The sequence below is a fragment of the Primulina tabacum genome, chromosome 18 (genome assembly GCF_025594145.1).
Source record: "Primulina tabacum isolate GXHZ01 chromosome 18, ASM2559414v2, whole genome shotgun sequence".
Lineage (NCBI taxonomy): Eukaryota > Viridiplantae > Streptophyta > Magnoliopsida > Lamiales > Gesneriaceae > Primulina > Primulina tabacum.
The window spans coordinates 21990676-22007730 of NC_134567.1; the positions used below are offsets into that span (position 1 = coordinate 21990676).

Here is a 17055-nt window from a genome sequence, read left to right on the forward strand (position 1 = left end):
TCCATTAAAAAATATTATTTTTTATGCTAAGAGTATTACTTTTTATTATGAATATCGGTAGCGTTGACCCGTCTCACAGATAAATATTCGTGAGACCGTCTCACAAGAGACTTACTCTTGTTTGATATACTTATGATCTTAGTTGTTTGAAAACCAATCTCAAGCTGTGGGAAAGAAGATCAAAGAGATCTAGATTGATGATGTGTCCGAGAAGACCATATATGACTAAGAGTCCGGACATAAATATTGTTTGATATACTTATGATCTTAGTTGTTTGAAAACCAATCTCAAGCTGTGGGTGAAGATCTGCTGAAAACCGAGCTCAAATAAAAAGAAGTAAAAACAACCACTAAAGACCAAACTAACATAAAGAGCAATACAGAATAATCTGCTAAAAATCGAGTTCGAACAAAGACCTATAGAGAATAATATGCTAACTACCGAGAGCTCAGTGACGGAGCCAGGAAAATGGCTCTACCCGGGCTAAAATTCTAAATTCTAAAATTTTTTAATATTTTAAATTGATCTACAAGTGTTAATATCATATTAATCCAAAATTTACATATAAATTTTTATTAAAAAAATTGGGCCACCCGGGCTAGGTGGCAATGACTGTGGCTCCGTCACTTACCTAGCTCGAATAAAGAGAGAGAATAATCTGCTAAAAAAACGAGCTCAATTAAATAGTTACAGCTCGAATAAAGAGCTATAGAGAATAATCCATTAAAAACCGAGCTCAAATAAAAAGCCATAGATAAAACTCCAATTAATGTTGCCGAGGGCAAAGTCGGGCTTATGAATTTGTCAAACAAAATTGGGCTCACTGAGTGTTGAGTGCGAGGTCGGACTTATATATTTGCCAAGTATAATTGGTTTCACTGAGTGTCGAGCTTATGTATGAAAGTGCTGGCTTGGCGGAGGAGTTGCGACCGAGGAAATTGTTTTTGTTCATTCATGGATGATGGGGTTAGGCGATAGTTTTTCTTTTCGGCAAATTTTTTTCTTCTTAATTCAATCAATAGAAATGTGATCAAAAAATTTGTACCATTAAAATACCATAAACCGATAACTCAGCCCGGATACGAAGTCACTCAGGAACTCAAGTCAGTATAGTATTTGAGATAAAATATATATGACTAGCGTAAATAAAATAATTGCATATAAAAAACGTATGCAAAATGTACCTTGATAAGGGCTAGGAATCCACTTTTTATAGTGGAGAATCCTGATTAGTGCATATTTCAATTAATATTTTGTAATATATCTAACATATAATTAGATATTTGATAAGATTTTTACCATATCATAAAATTTCTAAAAAAAGTTGGACAAAATTAATTTTATATGTGCCATTTTAATAATTAATATTATCTTGTGTGCCTACACAAATTCTTTTTTGAGGGGGTCAACGTATAGTATTTTTTTATAAAAAAAAAAATCAATGGTATATAATTATCATTGCGCTAAAATAAAATGGAAAAGGAAAAAAATATATAATGACTTTATAGGGTCTGTTTAAAGTTGTAGATTTGGGCTAGATTTGATTGATTATATCGGGTTGCATATTTCTAGCTCATTAGATATAAAACTTATGCTGATTGAAGGTGTCATGCAAGGCTTATCATAATTCAAATTTTGCTCGCGAGAAATAATCTTCATCTAAATACTCAAGTATAAATCAAAATAATCTCTCTCAAAGAGCCTATAAGATAATGTTTGAGCCAATTCTATTAGTTGGCAACTAGACTTTATGGTCAGATTGTCACATTATCCATCACACAAAAATAAATTGTAAAACTAAAAAGTAAACTTGTTCATTATCAGAAGGAGAGATCATAAAACATAGGTGTCCTCAATCAGCAAACACATTTAAACTTTCCTCATAAATAAAATGACAACCAAATTTACACTACAGAGAAAAAAGAGCAATGCCATGAGGAATGGCATTTGCAATCTTCTATAAAAATCATTACAAAAGCACAACTACAAGTCCATCTTTACTATCTATCTTATCTGTTTCCATTACCCACAAACTTGACACAAACTTGGTAATGTCAACTCAAAAATATGTATAGTTCAAGAAAATCCATATCTTCAAGGAAAGAAAATCAGGTTACCCTTGTACTGTTCCTCCCACCCCACCATTTCTTTTTCGCCTTCTCTCCAGAGCCTTCTTCATGCCCAAGCTTATGGAGAATCACTTTTGTTTCTTTCAATCTTGATCCGTAATCTTTTTTCCAGGCCTCGAACATATGTTTCAATCTGTGCAGCTCGAGATCAGGATCTAGACCTGCCTCGACTTGACCTGATTTAACTTCGATTAAGAACTTGGCGTCGTCCCCGAATACTTGACTTCGTTGCTCGAATTCATCAGCTAATCGACCTATAACGTTTAAACCAGTACTTGACGATCTTTCTCCAGTCTTTTCATGAATACCTATGTTGCTACCTGTTTCCCAGGTAGATTCTCTATCATCGTTTCCATTGAGCGAGGCATCTGAATTTCTTCGAGAATCGTCGAAAGCTAGGCTCTTTCTCGCAATGGAAAGACTAGATTGAAGCGACCTCATTTGTTTCTGCCACACTTCTTCCATGGACTTCATTTTTAGCTCATATTCAGACCATCGATTCTCATACTGTTGCAGCCTTTGGTTCAGGACCTCATCCTCTTCTTCTTTCTCTCTCAAAGCAGCTTCAGCTTTGAGAACACGACGATGAAGTTCAGCAAGAAATGACGACTTTACCAGCACTTCTTCTGGCTCGTTACCCTGATTTCCAGTTGATATGTATGAAAATAAGTCTTTCAGATATATACAACAAACAACAACCTGATTCTTTTTTCCAATTAAGCAAACCTTGTACAAAATATGAAAAAATTAAGCTGTAAATAGGTATCATGAAAAAGCAAGCCAAGGAGAAAAATACATATCCAAAGAAAAATATATGGCATGACGTTAGCTAGATGTGTTAACAAATCGAAGCATTAGTGTCCATTGCTGCCCACAACATACTAACATGCCATATATTTTTCTTTGGATATGAATCAATTGCTGCCCACAATATACTAACATGCAACCATACAACAATTCAAATTATCCACCAAAAACCGAGTCCTGAGTACCTTTCTTTCTCCAAATTGCAGCAAACCTATGTCTCCCGAACATCTTCGAACCAACCAGCCACGAATAACTAAGAAATAAAATAAAGAAAAGAGAAAAATGAACTTATGAATACCCTTTTCGCTTGTAAATGTTATAGCTCTATCACACAATGGCTACGAAGGTCAGGATGTGTCCTGCTGCAGTGATCACTGATTCGATAGTGGAGTCATGAATTCTAATTTCCCTATTGTATTTGTCTTAAAATAAATATTTCTCCAGTTTTTTCAAGAAAGAAAGCAGGTAGAATATAAAACTGCTGCCTGCTTCAACTTAATATAATCGTTTACATTAAGGTAGTGTGTGTCACATTATTATGTAACAGAGTTTACCTGATTGTACTAGAACTGATGCCTTCTTCAAATTTCTAAATTTTTTACTGCAAATCCTGGATTTTATTTGCTTTTGGATGGAGATAGCAGCTCGATGCCTTTGTAATAGGATTGCATAATCCTTTCTAGTTTTGACACCACGGATAACTGCATTGAACATGTTTGACAGCTTAGAAAAATTTTATTTTGTAAATGCAGTCCCAAAATAGATATCCACATAGACATAGACATACACGACTGAAGTGCAGCGATACCCCTCCTCAAATCCTTTAGATAGCCTCGAGCTTGATGACCCCTGTAACAGCTTTGAACACGCAAGATACCATGGAGAGTACGAGTTCTTGTATCCTCAAGTACACCAATCTGAAACGATTCATGGTACAATTAAAATTGAGTGAGTGCCAATGGAGCCTGATTAATTAACACACACTTCTCACATAATGGTTGGCGAAAAACAAGGGAACGAAATTCATGAAGAATATTCAATTTGTTCTTAGGCCATTTTCAGAGAGATACCATTGATGTACCAAGATAACACAACAGCAAATATTATTGATGCATGTAACAAACTGACACTGAGAATTTTCCAATACAGGCAATTTTCCTGAAATTTAATGAAAGAATATCGACGAGTCACGGCAACTATGTCAAAGTTTAGGCAACTCGATACTCAATAACACAAAATTAACATCGCAACCTAGCTTGACGAAACACACTCATAGGCACAGATACAATTGGAAACTCTTTGACCTCATTTATTTTTCATTCAATTAATAGAATTCAGAATATCAAATTCCTCAACAGTGAAGGCTATAAGAAGAGGGGATTCACTCCCACCTGTCCAGTTCGGAAAAACAACTTAGTGTAGCCAACTTGATACATCTCAGGTAGAATGTTAAACTGGCGAAGAATTGCCACTGAAACACTGAGTGGATCTTGTGATGCAACATGATCTAATAGAAGAAAACCATACCTAGAGAAAGAGGTGGGTGAGATCACATTGATAAATCATGGAATCTAGTGGTGATAATCAGTAGAATAATCAGGTATTTTATTCTTTACCTTCTAGTAAACTTTTGATGCGACATTCTGGTAGGAAAACCAGCTCTCGATATTCTAACAACTTCTAAGACTCCACAGCAACGAAGCTGGTGCAATACTAGCCCTTGATTGTAGTTACCAGGAGATTGGAAGTCATTGGGCTTTATACAACGTATAAAATGAGGTGTTGTATTCTCAAGATGTTGCATCAATAGGAATAATTGGCCCTGACTAACAAGAAATAGTAAGAAAACGATAATAATATTAAAAGAAGTAAACTGCTTAGGGAAGCGTAATCCAATATAAAATTTCCACCTTTGTCCCCAACTCCTCTCCTCTCCTCAAACTTGAAGAAAATAGCAAAAGAATATGGCAAGTTTTTTTTCCAAATTATCAAAAACTGTGGCAAGTTGAGAACCCTTTCTCCACAATTTTCATTTTAATCACTATTTAATCCAGTCAAATCTAATAGACCACGTGAAACTGGAAAATAAGATTTACAAAAGCCCTAACTATACAATGGAATACCGAATATGATGAGAACATACATAGAACAATAATATGGATGACATAGTATGTTAGGCTTGCTGTTGATTAGCCTGGATATGCCCAATCTATTTGTATATACTTTTGATTTATAAAATAATAATATGATCGATCCAAAAAAAGGAACAGATATAGAACCATAATTAACTTAGCGCAAAAACTTTTGTGAAACAGTCTCATGAATCAATTTTGTGAAACGAATCTCCACTTTGAGTCACCCATCAAAAAGTGTTATTTTTTATGCCAAAATTATTGCTTATTATTGTAAATATGGAGAGGGTTACCCGTATCATGGATAAAGATCTGTGAGACCGTCTCATAAGAAACCTACTATTAACCTAGAATCCCAATCAGTCTCATAAGAAACCTACTATTAACCTAGAATCCCAATCAGTAGGAAATCTTCAGGATTTCCCAATTCCATTAGTGCATGAAAAAACTATGGCAATTTTGAACCATGAGGCTTTGCTACGTCCCTAACCACTTACAAGTTGCAGATATTCTAACTAGGCCCTATTTCATCCAAAATTTGAAGACTTGGTGTCCAAGTTGGGCATGATCGATATATATCGCCCAACCTGGGAGTGTTGAAGATCCGATAAGAGTCCATCAAACATGATTTGTTTTGATATAAGAATAAAAGTTTATCATTTTATTTTGTAATTTAAATAGTGGATAGATCAGGATATTATCTTCTTTACTGCATTGTATATATGTAGGTTGTGCTTAACGAGAACAAAAGGGAATAAGAAAGCTTCTTTTCCACGCATCTATTCACTCATAAACTACATGTAAATAGCATCTTAGATACAACATTAACATTGAGCTTTTTAATGCAAATGTTGCATGTTGATCTCATAATGTTTGATTGCTGTGAGCCTGAGGCATCAACGTTTATTCATCCTCTGATCATTTAAGATTGAGAGGTTACCTTGAATTTAGTTGTGACACTCAATTTTTGTGAATCTGCTCCACCAGATTTATAGAGTGCGCCAACTACGGGCTTTTGGGATTGAGTAAGCATGCTGGAAGCAAAAGCCTGAGGGAGGTGGCAAGTACAAGAAGACAATAGTTGGATGGAATCCAAATGTAGCAAATCTCGATTCTTCTCAAGAAACCCAGTTGTGTCATACATGACCTGGAAGAAACAAAAAAGTTATTGAACCTCAACAGAGCAAAAAAACAAAACAAAACAAAAAAAACAAACATTAAGAGGTGACTAGAAACTGTTTACAAAATATTTGATTTTTATGTCTGTAATGAAAAAAATCAAAGATGATGCAACCTGATGGCCAAAGTGGCACCACTCAACAATTTTATGTGTTCCATAAATGGTACAACAAACGAAAAAATTAATTTGATATACATAAGGCAAAAGTTTATAATCGATAATCATCCTTCAGCAAGTTCAGTTCACCATAAAATCATTAATCTAATGTCTGCCCCACAAATGAGAAATCTAAAAAATAGTGACTAAATTTTTTTTCCTTTCTCTTTCTTTAAATGGTTGTAAGAGATAAAAATATGGATCAGTAGTCTATCATAAAAAATTCAGTAATAAAAGTAATACCTCTCCAGCATAATGGCAAACAGTGAAAGCTTTGCCTCTTTCACCTCTAAAACAAGGATTAGAATTCAGATGTTGCTTAAGCTTATTCGCGAAGCTCAAATCTGTGCCATTCGGAAAGGTTGATTCCTCATCTAGCAAGGATTGTAACCCTAATGGTTTCTGCAATAAAGAAAACAAATGTCCAAGAAAAATTGAAGAAACCAAATTCTTTCCAGGTTGTTCATCTTTCAACCTCAAAATAAAGGGTATGATTTCCTATACTAATATTTATTATCGTGCATCAAACATGTTCCTAAAATACCAAAGAATATACACCCAAATAAAAAATTAGGAGAAGAAATTCTCCCAGATTGTCACTATTAAACCTCATAAAAGTTGAGCAAATATGGAATATAATGCCAAAAGGTCCAGCAGCTTAGTCAAAACTGACAGAATGAGACCATTAGTTGCGTAAATTGTTGGAAAAGTGTCATACCTTCTCAAAGAGAATGAGACAATCTTGGTTATCTTCAAATTCAACTTTTGCCCAGTCAATACCATCTTGAACGTATTCCTGAAGAATAATTGGATAAATTCCAGTTCAATGGAAACTTTAAACCTTTCACATACCACATTCAATGTGTTGCAAAAGAAAATTTGCAGATTCAAAAAAGTTAACCAAATTCAGAAGATTAGATAGAAATGATACATTATCGGCATTTAATCTTGAACTATGAAATAACTGCACAGCATAGGTTAAAGAAGACAAGTGAAGATTACCTCTTGTTCCAATTTGAACAAGTGGCGGTTGAAATGTTGTTGTAATCTTTCATTGGCATAATTGATGCAGAATTGCTCAAAACTATTCCTCTAAATAAATAAATAAACGATAAGCACATGATTGTAAAAGACAGAGAAACAGGAAAGCTAAGAAAAAATATAAAAGGTGCATACCTCAAATGATTCAAAGCCATAGATATCGAGAATGCTGATGGACCGTCCGGTGCACTTTTTACCTACTGCTAATGATCTATTGATTTGTTCAACAAGCCAATCGAACAAACAAGAATAAATAGATTTTGCCAATGCATCTCTCGTATCAACAGCCTAAAAGAATGAATGAGAAGCCATGAGACAGTTTCACATGCAAAAGTTATAAACCCACTAAAGTCAGTGGTAGCCACATTCGAAATACAATAGATCATTGTGGAATCTCTAACCTGAGATAGAGTAAGCTTTTGAACAATATTGTCGTTTCCTACTTTCATTTTCCTAGTAGATAATGCTAGCTTTAGTTCCTCCACATTGCACCCAATCAACGTAGCAACATTGATTAGACCTGAAAATTGAACATACAAAACAGAAATTCATGCACTGACAAGGAGGTATGCACATTCAAGCCATCGCATCAAAGATTTTCTATACAATGCATACTTGCAAAAACAATTTTGCTCATCATATGTAAATATACTCACTTTCATCCACCACTAGTTGAACATGGTTTTCACCATCAACCACCGTAAATGAGACATTTCCCAGCCACAAAACTGCGGCTAGCATTGCAAATACACTATCTTGATCTTCTTTATTAACATGAACAATGTCCAGCGCTTCCTGGGTTTAGCAAAAAGATAAACGTCTAAGTATGTTCAGATCAGTTGAAATGGTAAAAATAAAAAACATGAGATTAAACCATAAGGTTCAATACCATAACTACGCGGAACTGTTCGGCATCATTAACCTCAGAAATTGTATAGCAATTGCTCTGTCTCAGATAATTAAACTCATCGGCATTCCGTAACTTCAATTTCTCTGTATAAAAATACCAAGGTGCACACACGAATGAGACTATAAGAAAGAAAAGGCACGGACAAGGACTGGAAGATAAAATGATATTTGGACTACAATTGGGATATCTTAGTGTTGATGAAGCATATGTTATACCTTGTAAGGTGGGTGGAGCTCCAGCACAAAGCTGATAAAAGATATGATATGACCTTTCTCCCTCTGAACATTGAACTACTCTGGACTGTTCATCATAACAGTAAGCCAGAGTCTTTTATATCACAAACAGAAGATGATTGAAATCAACCAAAGTAGATTAAACAATACCTTCTCAAGTAAAACTTAACGGAATGGACCGCGTCAAAAGAAAAATACAAAAAAAGATAATAAAATTAGTCATCGTAATTTACTAAATGGTGATTTTACTTCAATATTATTCATCATTGTGCAAGACAAGATCTTACATGTTTGAATCTTGGCACCTGATATTTTCCCAGTTTCGCTGAAGTGAATTTCAATCAACTTTCCCTGCAGAAAAATTCGTCCGTGTTTCTTGAACTTTTGAGAAAAAAACAAAACGGTGATGGCTATTCATATTATCACTCATATAAAACATGTTACGTTGATTGCACACACACTCTGGTGAAACAAAAGAGCTAGCCAATGAGCAACTTACGAATCGGCTTGAGTTATCATTTCTTAACGTTTTGGCGTTGCCAAAGGCTTCCAAAATTGGATTTGTTTTCAGAATCTCATACTCTATTCCACCACCACCTCCCAGGGCAGCTAGGTATTGCATTGCTATTTTTGCAGTCTCTGTTTTTCCAGCACCACTTTCCCCACTAGATGAAGAGAGAGAGTATAACTATATAAAAGATCAAAGGAACTCTACACAAGTAAATAGCTCAGCAGGTGAAATAAGCACTGAACATCAGCATAAAACTAAGTTAGCCATTTCTGTCTGAAATAATGAAGATGCAGTGACCCAACTTTTTCTAGCAGTTTAAAGACAAATAGTGAAACTGATAGAACTGAAGCCATGCGCTTTCTTGATTAAGATGCTGTAGAAGATATAATATAACATAAGAAAATTTCATTTTCAATTAGATAAAACTGCTTTATAGTCAATTCATGAAAAAACGTACTTACGTGATTCAACAGTTTAGTAATTAAAAGCTGCACGATAAATGCTTCAGAAACTACGAAGAACAGAAAAATTTAATTGGTGTTTGGTCTGGCTTTTAATTGTTTCAGTGGAAAAACTTTGATAGTTATTTAAAAAGAATTGAAAGTGTTAGGTAAGAAGTTGATTTGATGTTTTGTCATTTGAAAGTGTGTTGCGTATAATTTTTAGTGATTCTTTTGAGTGGAGAAATCTCCACTTAGTAGCCCTTATAAACATCGTCTAAGTAGTTGTGAATTGTACTTGCATATTATCAAAGTCCAGAGGGCAAACGTTATAATAGCATGATATTGCCACAAGAAACTTATATTGCAAATAGGGGAAAGCAAAACCCAATAAATTCTAAAAAATGAAAATTGGCTAGTACAATAACATGATGCAACAAAATTGTCTTTGTAACACAACACAATGAAGCAATGAAGAAGAGCTGCAAGAATACGAAAATCAAATCAGTGATAAACTGACCTTATAATGATGGATTGATTCACCTCATCTGCAGACGAAAACAAATCGCGTGTTAAATCACTGCAGCAACTAACTTGGTCGCTGATTCGAGTAGTAAAGGTGGTGGATAAATCATATTACCTCGGATCATTTCCCGAATAGCTGTATCTGTGATGGCATATACATGTGGGATCTCCAAAGATTTGCACTTGTATGCTTCAATATAATTATCGCCATATAATGGCAGTTTCTTAAAGGGGTTAATGGCAACCAGAACAGGACCTGCCTTGGTCTAAAAGGAACACCGAAGTGAGAAACAAAGCATCAGGTAAAATCAAATATTTGAACGATTTTAATAATAAAAATTCATACTTACATATATCATATCATGATTATATCTATACTGAAGATTATGCAATACTGATGGTTCGTTTAAATAACTTAGTTGCATAAGATCATCTATGCCATCGAGTATATCAGGATTCGCTGGCACCAGAGCTTCAAAATGCACTTTCAAAACCTACATGGGAAAAAAGTTGGAGAAGGATGAACTTAAATGCTTAACAAAAATAAAATCACAATGGAAAATTTTATGCTCACTTTTCCCTCGGCATATGATATCAATGACTCGTTTCCAGAGGTCCAAAGAATTGTCCCCAGCTCCCAATTACCATCAGGCAGTTTAAACCAAGATTGAAGCTTCTGAAATGACTGTTAAACTATTAGGTGATAAGGTAATTAAAATTTTTACCTGAATGAGGGTATCTTCAGCCAAAATAATTTCATATTCAGCAACATATCAGATGTGTTTCCGATTCAGAATTTTTGGTCTCTCGTGTTAGGTAAAATTATATACAAAAGAGCTTAACCCCTTTGACAAATCAATGCCTCGTTTTCTGCAATGGGACGTAGTAAAGAAAAAACACAAGAAAATAACTCATGGGAAGAACTGAAAAAACATGCTCGGGGGAGAACAGAGATAAATGTTAGAAATAGGCATGAGAAATAATATTGGAAAATAAACAGTAAATGTGATATACTATATAACTTAAGGAATGGACTCCAAATATGCAAGTACGTAACAAAAAAAGGAAAATTCCTGTATTTATATACCTTTTTTGATGCATATGGGGTGGTGTCGCTCCATTTAGAATCAGCATGCAGCTGTTCAAATGACCGTGTGGTAGTGTTAACAGTCTGAATATAGTCATCATCATCACGCAAAGAAGCACCATCTTTGGTTGACAAGTCCAGAGTACAATATGGTGATTCCTCATTAACCGAGCCAATTTCGGCATCACTCGGCCGTTCAACATTTTCTAACATACTGTCAGTTCCCATGGACAGAAAATCAACGGAAGTGATTTGATAGACTGAAGTGAAGGCGAACCCTGTACTTTCTTCTGTGACATTTTCCTCAACGAAGGTCCTTTTTTTTCCCTTTGTTCTGCCTTAGTTCATTAATCACATTCACAGAATTATAATAATTGGATCAAAAGGAAAGCTTTTTTTTTTCTTTTTTTGCTCTCAAAAAGTGAATCAAGCTTTAACTAACAGGTCCCACATCCTCATCTGCCAAGCTTAATGGCGGGGACCATACAGTTTCCATAACAGTTAAGCGACTCCTCACTAATCAGTCACATTCTCTACAGCAAATCTCTAACCCCACTGGCAAATTATGCACAATCAATAAATCAAAGCTTACTCCAAAAAATTTGAGAAGGAAATATCATATCTTCTAGATCAGTCAGACACGCATTTAATTTGCCGAAATAATACTTAAACGCGTAAAAGATTTAGCCGACAGTTAATCTTCAATCTCCAGGCAGATATTCTGCCTCACAGAAAAGAAAAACGGAACATAATTATCGCACCACTGTCTTTCTCTGCCAACAAAAAAATCCCAATCTGGGTTTTCGTTAATGACTCACAACGCACCTCAACCGATCGAACTCGGCTTAAAAAAAAAAAGAGCATAATTTCATGAGAGATGTATGAACAAGAAACCACAAAAAAACATCATCTGGCAGAGCAAATGCAACCCAGAATGAAGCAAAAACAGATTGAACAATGCTCAAAAACTTACAACGATTAGTAGTAGAAATGAAAAAGGAAGAAAACCCAGTGACAGTGAGAAAAAGTAGAAAAAAGCCGCGTTGGGCTTAGCTTTGAGTGGGGATATTTATCTTTTGTGGGAAAATTTAAAGCCAAATTCGGCAGCCATCGATGATTGATAGGGACATGGAGGGAAGAAAGGGTAATTGTGCCACCATTTGATTTTCAAATTGTTTTGGCACCAAATGTATTTCAAGGGTCGAAATAGACCAACCACGTTTGATTGTAAGGCTCATGTACGGAACGTTTACATGGAGCGGAAGGTAACAAAATATTTAATTTTAAAATTATTTTTTTTTATTTTACTAAAAATGAAACGTTCATTATTTTTAAATTTTAAAATCTTACTAAATTATATTTTTTCTTCTTTATAAAATTAAAAACATTTAATTAAAACGACACAATTTTTCAAAAATCCTAAATGCCTGAAAAATTTGTACATCGTCAACCACCAATATCATACACCAATATTTAAAAATAATCTAAAATTGAACTTCAGAATAAGCATAAATCTCTAAATAGAAAATTCTCAAAATCTTTTCGTAAAATTTTAAATAATATATATGGAAAATAAATGTCCATCGGGAGTATACTGCCTGACTCGATCCACTCAAGCGTCAGCGCCTCCATCAAATAATCCTCGCCTGCAACCATCCAAACATAATGAGCCTGATGACTCAGCACGTTCTAAACATGAGTAACAAATAATACATATATAAGCACATGCATTAAAATCATATTTTTATTTAAAATAATCTTGTAATATATGATAAATTGTAAAGCTGTCGATCATTTATCATTTTGGATGAAGTTTGATCCTTGAAAATGACTAGCTTTTATCCTCTGGTCGACTGATCAGTCTTAGCTCACCATTGCGCATGGGTACGGGCATTAGGCACCGCCGTAAATGGAAATACGATCGTCGGGCTCACTCTAGGGTCATCTCCTGTAAATGGGTTCTCTATGGGGTCTTTTCCCACATGCGGGCTCCCTCTAGGCCTTCTATCATAGACATGCTCCCTCTGGTATCTTCTCCCTTATGATATTCTCAATCATATCATATCATATCATATCATGTTTGCCACATTCAATTCACATACTTCAGAATATTTTTTTCCTTTTTATTCAGAAAATATTGCGTCCTTTCCAATTTCGCAAAATAGCATTTTAACAGAAAAATCGTGTAGTTTTAGCATAAATTATAAAATTCCATATTTTCATCATAAACGTTTTAAAATATCATTTAGTTTGTATTATGATTCTTTGGGGCGCTGCCAAGCTTTTCGTACTACTCGGGACGCAAAATGACTATTTTACCCTTATAATCCAAAATCCTCGATTTTGACTTTCTCTTACTTTTATTGACTCGAGCCTATCCATAGTATCATATAAGCTTAGAATTGACTTTTAATATTTTTCTTAGACGTAAACCCGAGCCTTTTGATTTAATAATTTAATGACTAAAACATGAAGCGTTTTTAACCCGAATAAATTCAAATTTTAATATTTTCTTCCCAAATTTTAAACCTAAACTTTTCATCCTTAAACTTAACATGACACCTTAAAATATACCCATAAACATTTTTTAGACATAAAATTAAGATCTTCAACTAATTTCCCAAAACGTTTTAAAACTTAACCGTACGTGCCGGTTTTAACCCGTATCGACTCAAAAATTAACCAAACTTTGAACCATAGCATGTTAACACCTAACCATACCTTATACAACCATATTCAAGCCATTTAAGACCCTTGATCAAGCATAGGAACCTTCTGAAATTTTCTGCACATATTTCGAAAAACCTAACCTCATCCAACCATAAATTCCTTCGACCCTAGACCCTAACCGAGTGGATTAGACTCTAACCAACCCTACCAAGACCTGGACCGAACCCTTAACAACTTGCTGGACCAGCCTCTACAGCCCATGCACTTGCAACCATAAACCCACGCCAAACCCGTGCTCTACAAGGCTAGCGCGACTAAGCTTCAAACCTACAGCCTTCCTCCTTGCACCAGCCTTCCCTCGACCCATATAGGACCATGACTAGACCCTATTAGGATCTTTGGATGTGTCCCAATAGAAGCCCGTAGTCATGCCCTTCTAGGAACCCAAATCGTGCCCTAGCTTGTTTTGAAACCCAGATTTTCATTCAACCTATTTCTCCATTTGTCCAGCCATTATCCATGCCTCTATGAACCCTTAAACGTACTGAAAAACGTCTTATCTAATAGTCATATCTCGACAGCCCCTTTGTGCCTCAATATCATGAATTTAAAATCGTGAAAACTCAAATTTTATCATGTATATGCCATAAAAACTAAAAGAAAATGAGAGTTTATATTTTTCATACAAACATGATTAAACACACATAATATGATTTGAATGGTGTAAAAAGAAGGTTTAGAAACGTGCCTTTGTGTTTAAAACGCTTGGAATACGAATATCGTAGTGGTGGAACGTCGGTGACAAACGGAGGACGATTTCTATTTTTTTTCTACCATTTTTTCTTGTCAAAACCTCACCAAAAACCCACCTCGGGATGCAAGAGAGTCGAGTGATCGTTGTTGGAAGGAAGAACGAGGAAAAAAGTTGAAGAACGAATGAGGAAAAAAAATCGAAAACTTCCCTTGGCTTGCAAAGAAGAAACGGCGGTGGTTCCTCTCCTTCACTTTTAGCTGAATGTGTGTGTGTTTAGGTGTTTGTGTTTGTGTTTAGGTCTAGGAATCTTTCTTTTATTTATTTATTTCTTTAAATAAATAATAAAAGGCTTTCAAAATAATTAACTAATGCGTTTAATTAACTTTAGTTTTTAATTAATAAATTAGGCCCATTAAGATTTATAAAATCATTAGACCTCAAACTAAAAGATTTAAAAATACTTATTTCCAAAAAATTTCTCTTATAAAATACATAAATTCTTTACTATCACTAATTAATTTAAAGTTGAACTTAAAAATGCAATTAATTTACCACATATTCAATCCAATTAATCAATTGGATCATTAACCAATATGTTCGATTCACCTCATCAACATCTTTTCGAGTGATTTTGTTATGTAGGATTTATTCAAATGCGATTTACTTGCCTAATATAATTTTCACATTATTACATTAATTCAAAGGTAATGCACGAATTTTTTTTTTTAATATATACTCACTTTATGGCTCATTTGTACGGGTAAACCGTCCAGTCTGGATTATACCAGGCCTGGATCAGGAGAATGCTGACTGGGCCGTAATACGAGTCAGCGTCAATATTATTCAGGGACCAATTAAGATTTGTTAATCGGCCCATCAAACCAATACACAACGTCATTTACATTTCCCCACGTATATTGTGCATCATAAAAATTTCCACGTAAAATTTCCACGTGTAAATCTATATTATTTTATTAAATTTGAGATACTTAGAGTAACTAATTTTGGTGTCATAATCTGTTTTATTAATTATATATATTAATAAAATGTTAACATTTTAATGTAAGTGTTGTGCCTAATATTTCAGAAGCCCAAAACAAATTCAACAGATGAAAGCCAATTGTTATGTCCAGAACTCAAAAAAGCCCAAAATTCGGCCCAAGTGAAATTGCAGTTGGCCCAATGAATCAATGTGATATCAGTTGCTGCCAGTGCCCGACGTGGAAGAACGTGGAGTGATGGGGGAAGGGAAAACTGCTGTGCGGAAGGTAACAAAAGCAAAAAGAATCATCAGAAAGAGGCTCAACAAATTCACAGCAAATCTACAGCAACTTCTCTGCAACTTTGCTCTCATATATTTGGTCGTATATTTTTATTTCCAGCAATCGCCTTCCATAGATTTCAGAATGTTTGTTCAAGTTTCTTGTAAAAACTTTATTCGAATTTATAATGGCATAACAAATGTTGATGTTGTTTATGAATTCCCCTTTTAAGTTCATTATATTCGCCACTTCACGTTCTTATTTTTGGAGCCATTTCGAAGGAATTATAACTAACGGTCGAATCGAGATTCGCAACGCTTGGTAAACGGAGTCAGATTAATTCACATTTGGCACGAACACGTGCCTGGCACGCCCGTAAATTTTCGAGACAAACAAATTGGCACGCCCGGTGGGACCAAATGCCTCCAAAGCGTACTGAGAAGAATGAGGGAATTCCTCCATCACAGGGGAAAGTTCATCGCTCACAGGAAGAATAAATTGATGCAGATGGAAGAACTGTTGAAAGACTTGTTCACCAGTTCGAGGAAGAGACTATGAAGGAAGGAATTGATGTTTCTGGTGTTGGCGGGCCTTCGCTGAACTTTATGTTGGCTATGGAGAAAAATATCCGCTGTGATCTCAAAGAAATGACCCAAACTTTCTCTACTGTTATGATGGAATTTGTGGCAGAAGTGAAGGAATGGAGGAAGTCTGCAAAAGGAGAGGCTGTTACACCAGAAAATGCTGAACTCCAAGAAACTGACGTTAAATTGCTAAAAGATCAAGGCCAAGGATCAGGGATTTCTCAAGCAGGTGAAAATCGCCGCTTGGGGGAAACACGAATTCCTGAATCTGCCAAGGGAGGGAGATACACTCCTCCGCACAAAAGGGATGAGGAATTGGGGTTGAAATTCCAAAACTGCAGCAATAGCAAACAAATGGCTAGTAACGTGTTCTCTGTGACGTCTCCTAACTTACATCCAGGGGTGTATGTTGATGGGGGGATGCGTGGATATTCAGCGCCAGGTTCGGGGAATAACACTCGGGGGGTAATCTATCCTCCTCACCATTTAAGACAAACTCCAGCGTTGGATTTTGAGATGGTACGTGATGTGATTCAGCAGTTGTATGGCCCAGTTGTATGGCCCAGGAGTGAGGCCAATCAACCGACCAGAATTCCACAAACCGTATCCTGATATTGTGGATCATGAAAACCC

At 35.3% G+C, this 17055-nt stretch overlaps 1 pseudogene; it reads right to left on the bottom strand.

Moving 5' to 3' along the window:
• Positions 1 to 1848: 1848 nt before the first annotated feature.
• On the bottom strand, positions 1849 to 12283 carry LOC142532628 (myosin-1-like; annotated as a pseudogene).
• Positions 12284 to 17055: the final 4772 nt, after the last annotated feature.